The sequence below is a fragment of the Salmo salar genome, chromosome 11 (genome assembly GCF_965601325.2).
Source record: "Salmo salar chromosome 11, fSalSal1, whole genome shotgun sequence".
NCBI lineage: Eukaryota > Metazoa > Chordata > Actinopteri > Salmoniformes > Salmonidae > Salmo > Salmo salar.
This window is the reverse complement of record NC_138301.1, coordinates 86241356-86250368: the sequence shown is the minus strand read 5'-3', so window position 1 is coordinate 86250368 and position 9013 is coordinate 86241356. Positions and strand designations below refer to the sequence as shown.

At 42.2% G+C, this 9013-nt stretch overlaps 1 long non-coding RNA gene across 1 annotated transcript; it reads right to left on the bottom strand.

Annotated features, from left to right (window-relative positions):
• Positions 1-1686: 1686 nt before the first annotated feature.
• Positions 1687-7615, bottom strand: LOC106563111 (uncharacterized). The gene is made up of 4 exons (XR_001319183.3): positions 7481-7615; positions 7307-7374; positions 7007-7066; positions 1687-2664 (listed from the first exon to the last, which is right to left on the bottom strand). It is a non-coding gene; the product is annotated as an uncharacterized LOC106563111 (long non-coding RNA).
• Positions 7616-9013: the final 1398 nt, after the last annotated feature.

The window sequence follows — 9013 nt, the reverse complement described above, 5'->3', positions numbered from 1 at the left end:
TAGAATCAATTAGCAAAAATATCTAAAATCCTGTTTTCTCTTTGTTATTATGGGGTATTGTGTGCGATTGATGAGGGGAAAAAATATGTAATACATTTTAGAATAAGGATGTAAAGTAACAGAATGTGGAAAAAGGAAATGGGTCTGAATACTTTCCGAATGCGCTTTACATATTCAATAAAATGATCTCGTGTAAACAGATCTAAAGTAGTGGCATCTGCAGTTGGGTACGCTTTCTCCATTAAACAACATAGAGCATAGCAAAATTCACTGGCTGTTTGGTTATGCAGCCTCCTCCTAGCCAAGAAGTTAGCGCAACTCCCATTGTAATTGTCACAAGGGTAAACATTTCCCCATAGCATTTTCCAACTGAGTGTGGTTACTTCTATCCTCAATGGAGAGACCACTATAAATGTCTTGAGCCCGCCCACGATAGCAACAAAGACATACATTTTAACCTCAGCCATTCATTCCAACTGTTGACCTCGACGGCCATTTCTAACTGTCCAATCAAATCAGACTATTCCCGCCCCATACCTGTAAATGTTTCTGGCATGAAGACATGGCTCGCATGTTGGGGGGAAGGGGCTGACCATTATGTGCGGCGGGGGCTTCCATCTGGGCCTACGTTTGTCTAAGAGATCCCACCGCTGCCACCAGTGTAAAAAAGTTTGCTAGACCACTCGAGAGGTGGGGCAATGACTGGATTGAGCAGAGTAGCTTGATGCTGCCACCACCTTTGTGTGACAGGTATGGTCCGTCGTCAGAGGATACAACACCAAAACGCAACACAAATATAGCAAACAATGATCTTTCTTAACTGCACAATTTCATAAGACAGCATGCATGAAAGGCTAGGCGACCTACTACATTTCTGCAGTCTCTGTAACCCAATCAGAAGTCCTGCAATGACCCAAGGAAGGTGAAAGGCATACAAGCTATTGTTGTAACACGCTAAAAAGTGACAGTACACACTTGTGAGGTACAGTAACTGTATTTGAAAAACGATACATTCTAAAAACATTTAACAAGGCCAAGGAAACAGGACACAGATGTTACATTGCACATTTAAATGTATCATTTAAAAACCCTTAGATCTCCCAGCTGACAGGACCCCCTCCGTTGGGTGGGGTCTGGGCGTGTGCACCATTGGGCTGGTTGGTGTGGCTAGTGGCAGACGGGCAGTGAAGTATCCACAGTGCACTGAATAGGCTACCACCTGGACGGGAACAACAACTAGGCTATACTCAGATTCAGGTTAACCACTGTAGGTTTTAGTCTGATTAATTATTTACAATAGAAGAGCACACTACACTCACAGCGCGTTCTGTTTATAAACACTGATAAAGCGTCATTCATTTGCATGTCCAAGAACACGCCGCAATGACCAGCGCAGTCTGTTCCCAAAAGCCGGGGAGATGGCTTACATTCCCAGCAACTCCACTATCTTATCTAGTTCCCCAAATTCCTCCTCGCTACCTGTCTTCGTCGCTGGCTGCACACCCGAGCAGCGTACGACACCCTCCCCCCCATTAAGGTGAGTGCAATGCGGACACTTGCGAAGGCGACAAGCCCAACGTAGATCAAAGCAAAACTCCCACCGCCAAGACCTGCTTGCACTCTTGGCTCTGCCTCATTTCACTTTCTCAAATTCCCGGGCAGAGTCTTGCAAGCAACCACACGTGTGAGCATTAGTTCATGATTTAGTGACATCCCCCCCTTACATGCTGTCCCACAGCTTCACCAGAATATCACGAGCAAACCGATTACAAAACAGAGATGAGAGCTCTCCATGCGGAATGGGCCCCATATATAAATATCAAATGTTTTTTTCTCTCCCCTACCCCAATCCAATTATTATTTATATCAATAATACAGCAGAAAAATGGTTTAATCGTTTTTTATTGCGACACAAATTCTTACAGTTTTACAATCTCACTACCAGGGGGTGCTGCAGCACCTTCAGCACCCGTACTTCCCGAGGCTACGTGTCCAACCCATGTCTCTAGAAAAATGTAGGGGTTATTCAAATCTGCACTGAATGGACTAGACAAGTACAACGCTCCGCTGTCTGCCATGATGAAAGCCAAAAGTGCCCCATCATGTCCCACAGTTGTGTTTGAACAGGAGTGTAACTTTCCTGAAGGTGTTCCTTCTGGACACAGGACGCAGAGTTCTACTTGGCACAGGGACACTGAGGAGTGAACGCCAAACCAAACCCCTGGGTAGAGAGGCTCAGTGACTGTCGGGTATTATGTGTGCAGGTGGATCAATGTGTTACAATAGACTCTGTCCAGATACACTCCTACTGTGTCGGAGCGAGAGTAGAAGACATGCATGTCAGAATTCTTCCTATTATGACAGGCAGTATAATTGCCACCAGGGCACTTAAGAATCCAGGATGCGTCATAGTGGAGATGGTCATCATGCTCTCCTTTCCTTCTGATTCTTTCATATGTCACTCCTACATGAGCCCATCCTCTTCACTCTGTCACCCAGGAGCAGCATCCAGTCAGACTCTCTACACAGCATATTGTGAGTGCTCAAACATTTCTGGATGGTCAGGATATGGCTGCTCCTCTCCCAACAATGTAAATATTCTGTTCTCATACAGAAAGAGGAGTGTGCACGCTGTCACTGGGTCCAATCTGAGTCTGCAGGCATCTGATGGGGGAGACAATGCTATTATAAACATCATATGATCTTGCTAAGTGCATTGAATGGCATTTAATTGTTTTGTATTGTAGTATGTTAAATGTAATATGCATAGCAAAACAGTTATTTCTGTAGGATGGTGCTATATTGTGTTTCCGTTTTCAGGGACCTATTTTCACAGCAGACTCACAGTACCAGCCAAAAGTTTGGACACCTACTCATTCAAGGGTTTTTCTGTATTTTTACTATTTTCTACATTGTAGAATAACAGTGAAGACATTAAAACTATGAAATAACACATATGGAATCATGGAGCAAGCAGTGGTGTAAAGTACTTAAGTAAAATACTTTAAAGCACTACTTAAGTAGTTTTTGGGGGTATCTATACTTTACTATTTATATTTTTGACAACTTTTATTTTAACTTCACTAAATTCCAAAATAAAATAATGTACTTTTAACTCCATACATTTTCCCTGACACCCAAAAATACTTGTTACATTTTGAATGCTTAGCAGGACAGGAAAATTGTCCAATTCACGCACTTATCAAGAGAACATCACTGGTCATCCCTACTGCCTCTGACCTGGAGGACTCACCAAACACAAATGTTTTGTTTGTAAATTCTGTTGTAGTCTGGCTATCCATAAAGAAAAAAAACAAGAACATTGTGCTGTCTGGTTTGCTTAGAATAAAATGATTTGTACTTGTATTTTTACTTTTGATACTTAAGTATATTTTTGCAATTAAATGTACTTTTGGTGCTTAGACTTTAGACTTTTCCTCAAGTAGTATTTTACTGGGTGAATTTCACTTTTACTTGAGTCATTTTCTATTAAGGTATCTTTACTTTTACTCAAGTATGACAATTGGGTACTTGTTGCACCACTGGTAGTAACCAAAAAAGTGTTAAACAAATCAAAATATATTTTATATAAAGAGATTCATCAAAGTAGCCACCCTTTGCCTTGATGACAGCTTTGCACACTTTTGCATTCTCTCAACCAACTTCACCTGTAATGCTTTTCCAACAGTTTTGAAGGAGTTCCCACATATGCTGAGCACTTGTAGGCTTCTTTTCCTTCACCCTGCGATCCAACTAATCTCGAACCATCTCAATTGGGTTGAGGTCTGATGATTGTGGAGGCCAGGTCATCTGATGCAGCACTCAATCACTCTCCTTCTTGGTCAAATAGCCCTTACACAGCCTGGAGGTGTGTTTTGGGTCATTGTCCTGTTGAAAAACAAATGACAGTCCCACTCAGCGCAAAACAGATGGGATGGAGAATCACTGCAGAATGCTGTGGTAGCCATGTTGGTTAAGTGTGACTTGAATTCCAAATAAATCATTGACAGTGTCACTAGCAAAGCACCCTCACACCATCACACCTACTCCTTCATGCTTCACGGGGGGAACCACACATACAGAGATCGTCTGTTCACCAAATACACGGCGGTTGGAACCAAAAATCTCAAATTTGGCATCATCAGACCAAAGGGCAGATTTCCACTGGTCAAAAGTCCATTACTCGTGTTTCTTGACCCAAGCAAGTCTCTTCTTCTTATTGGTGTCCTGTAGTAGTGGTTTCTTTGCAGTGATTCAACTATGAAGGCCTGATTCACGCAGACTCCTCTGAACAGTTGATGTTGAGATGTGTCTGTTACTTGAACTCTGTGAATCATTTATTTGTGCTGCAATTTCATAGGCTGGTAACTCTAATGAACTCATCCTCTGCAGCAGAGGTAACTCTGGGTCTTCCTTTCCTGTGACGGTCCTCATGAGAGCCAATTTCATCATAGTGCTTGATGGTTTTTGCACCTGCACTTGAAGAAACGTTCAACGTTCTTGAACTGTTCCGCATTGATTGACCTTCATGTCTTGAAGTAATGGACTGTCATTTCTCCTCGCTTATTTGAGCTGTTCTTGCCATTATATGGACTTGGTCTTTTACCAGATGGGGCTATCTTCTGTATATCAACCCTACCATGTCACAACACAACTGATTTGCTCAAACGCATTAAGAAGGAAAGAAAATCCACAAATTAACTTTCAACAAAACACACCTGTTAATTGAAATGCATTCCAGGTGACTACCTCATTAAGCTGGTTGAGAGAATGCCAAGAGTGTGCAAAGCTGCCATCAAGGCAAAGGGTGTCTACTTTGAAGAATCTCAAATATAAAATATAACACTTTTTTGGTTACTACATGATTTCATATGTTATTTCGTAGTTTTGATGTCCTCACTATTATTCTACAATGTAGAAAAAATTAAAAATAAAGAAAAACCCTGGAATGAGTAGGTGTGTCCAAAATTTTGACTGGTACTGTAGTTGTTTTAGAAAATAGCAATTTCTCAAGAAGGAATTTTGCCTAACTGGGAGGGGAAAACTGAAAAATGTCTGTTATTGGCACAGAGGTTTGGACCTTTATTTCTTATTGGTCTTTTAACTAATTTACCGTCTGGTGATTAGTTACACTATAAGGGCATTATCATAATCTTTACAATTTCACAACATTACTCCAACCTCATAGTGTAGAAATATACACTGCTCAAAAAAAAGGGAACACTTAAACAACACAATGTAACTCCAAGTCAATCACACTTCTGTGAAATAAAACTGTCCACTTAGAAAGCAACACTGATTGACAATAAATTTCACATGCTGTTGTGCAAATGGAATAGACAACAGGTGGAAATTATAGGCAATTAGCAAGACACCCCCAATAAAGGAGTGGTTCTGCAGGTGGGGACCACAGACCACTTCTCAGTTCCTATGCTTCCTGGCTGATGTTTTGGTCATTTTTGAATGCTGGCGGTACTTTCACTCTAGTGGTAGCATGAGACGGAGTGGCTCAGGTAGTGCAGCTCATCCAGGATGGCACATCAATGCGAGCTGTGGCAAGAAGGTTTGCTGTGTCTGTCAGCGTAGTGTCCAGAGCATGGAGGCGCTACCAGGAGACAGGCCAGTACATCAGGAGATGTGGAGGAGGCTGTAGGAGGGCAACAACCCAGCAGCAGGACCGCTACCTCCGCCTTTGTGCAAGGAGGAGCAGGAGAAGCACTGCCAGAGCCCTGCAAAATGATCTCCAGCAGGCCACAAATGTGCATGTGTCTGCTCAAACGGTCAGAAACAGACTCCATGAGGGTGGTATGAGGGCCCGACGTCCACAGGTGGGGGTTGTGCTTACAGCCCAACACCGTGCAGGACGTTTGGCATTTGCCAGAGAACACCAAGATTGGCAAATTCGCCACTGGCGCCCTGTGCTCTTCACAGATAAAAGCAGGTTCACACTGAGCACGTGACAGACGTGACAGAGTCTGGAGACGCTGTGGAGAACGTTCTGCTGCCTGCAACATCCTCCAGCATGACCGGTTTGGTGGTGGGTCAGTCATGGTGTGGGGTGGCATTTCTTTGGGGGGCCGCACAGCCCTCCATGTGCTCGCCAGAGGTAGCCTGACTGCCATTAGGTACCAAGATGAGATCCTCAGACCCCTTGTGAGACCATATGCTGGTGCGGTTGGCCCTGGGTTCCTCCTAATGCAAGACAATGCTAGACCTCATGTGGCTGGAGTGTGTCAGCAGTTCCTGCAAGAGGAAGGCATTGATGCTATGGACTGGCCCGCCCGTTCCCCAGACCTGAATCCAATTGAGCACATCTGGGACATCATGTCTCGCTCCATCCACCAACGCCATGTTGCACCACAGACTGTCCAGGAGTTGGCGGATGCTTTAGTCCAGGTCTGGGAGGAGATCCCTCAGGAGACCACCCGCCACCTCATCAGGAGCATGCCCAGGCATTGTAGGGAGGTCATACAGGCACGTGGAGGCCACACACACTACTGAGCCTCATTTTGACTTGTTTTAATGACATTACATCAGTTGGATCAACCTGTAGTGTGGTTTTCCACTTTAATTTTGAGTGTGACTCAAAATCCAGACCTCCCATGGGTTGATAAGTTGGATTTCCATTGATTATTTTTGTGTGATTTTGTTGTCAGCACATTCAACTATGTAAAGAAAAAAGTATTTAATAAGATTATTTCTGTCATTCAGAACTAGGATGTGTTGTTTAAGTGTTCCCTTAATTCTTTTTAGCAATATGCGAGTAAATCACATTTTTGACTGCACTGGGCCTTTAAGAAGTACCATCAAATTGTGTTTCCCCCTTTCTTTAAGTTAATCTCCCGAAAAGGATGTGGAAAAATGAATAGGCTTTTCCTTCTGCCCAGTCAAGCATGAACTTCTGCACAGAGACTGTTTTGCCAATGCCAGCGATTCCCTTTGTCAGTACAGTATTGATAGTTTTGTCTTGTCGAGGTAAGGGTTTGAACATAATTTTAATTAATACCTGTGTCGCTGGTTTCTTTGATGCTGTCTCACTTGATGTTGACCTCTCCACTTTCACTCTCTGTAATGTAGAGCTCTGTGTAAATCTTATTTAGAAGTGTTGGGTTTCCTTGCTCAGCTACTCTCTCAAACACACACTGAAACTTCTTCAGGGAAGATTGGAGTTTTAGTTGACAGATCACGGCCAAGTCATTTGAGTGACCAAACAATGCATAAAACATTAATCAAATCAAATATAATGTTATTTTTCACATGTGCCGAATACAACAGGTGCAGACCTTACAGTGAAATGCTTACTTACAACCCTTAACCAACAATGCAGTTTTTTTTCAGCTCATCCCTCACAAAAGTTACATCATCCTCACGTGACTGAAACAGTTCAAAGGAATTACAAATTAAAAGGCTGTTTTAATTGCACTTTTAAAATCTGTAAAATTGTAAAAATGTTTAAAACATGTTTAATTGCGTAGCTCACCCTGAATATTGAGGACAGGTCCACTGGACAATTCTGAGCAGACTGAACACCGGGAATATCAGACTCTGGTCTCTTCTGATGTTCTCTCTGAACTCAGTGTAAGAACAAGAAATAAATAACATAGTTGCAAGCAGCAACTGGGGTTCACAGGATGACAGAAAGGACACAAGATCAGTTGCATAACAAAGCAAGCACTCTATCATGTAAAAACTATCTTCCTGCTTTCAGTGAAAGCATTACCATGTTTATCTCTCAATACAACAAGGATGATGCAAGTTATGTTTGGTCTAGTGCTTTGAATACAGCAGGTAATAATTCTTAAAGTAATTACTTAATGTATTGAGTTTATATACCAATTCTGGGGTTAATTTGACTAATGGTTTATGTTAAGATTTGTGAAATATTTTCAGCATTAGTGCATTGGCTTATTGCGGTCATCTTTGAATTCTTGTACATTATTTTGTTGAAACCTGTGTGTGTAAATGATTTAAATCTTGAATCTAAAGATAGAAAACAATGATTCATTAGATGTAAAAGAGAGGTTTGCAAGGAATATAACGAAAGTAAGATTATGCTGTAATGGAAAGTTTGATTTCACATTTTTCAATAAAGCATGGCGCACTGAGCACCAGAATCAAACATTTGCTAAACTGTTTAGATGAAATGCTACATGTATGCTTGTATGTAGAACCCAACCACACATGCTGTAATGCATTTTGTATGGTACAATAAGACGCTTGCTTTGCATCAAACCCAGTCACGCATGCAGCAATACGAAGCGATAGCGACACATGCCAAAGAGTGTCAGACCCAATGCCGGTCTGCTGAGTGCCTCGCATTGTTACCCATGACAAGGTGTAATAATGAATGACTGCCACCGCTATATGAATGAGTGTAATTGGATACTCACCAACAAATATAGCTATTGATAGCTATGGTAAAATGACCATTGCAGAGAGGATGGCCAATAGATTATGCCTAACATATGAGGTGTAGGCAGAGCATGAAAAGCTTGTTGCTGGAGAGCATGGTTGAATTATACTTAGTGTGGCTGGCATAAGCTACGGTCAATGAACACAGTTGAATTTTATTGATGCAAATTTGAATGCACAGAGCTACCGTGACGAGAGGCCCATTATCGCCACCATCACCTCCTGTTTCAGCATGATAATGCACAGCCTAACATGATAGCATGATAACCCTAACCCTAACCCACAATTCCTGGAAGCTGAAAATGTCCTAGTTCTTCCATGGCCTGCGTACTCACCAGAAATGCCACACATTGAGCCTGTTTGGGATGCTCTTTTGTATTCCAAGTCATGTGAAAACCATAGATTAGGGCCTAATGAGAATATTGTTATATTTTCTACTGTAGGTACAGTATGTAATTGAGCATTTGGTTATTCTGTTGTTGCTAGGGATATTTATAAAAAAGCTTAAAAAATCCCTCCCTGACCAAGGCCCTTCTCCCCTGATTGCTCAGTTTGGCAGGGCAGACAGCTCTAGGAAGAGTCTTGGTGGTTCCAAACTTCT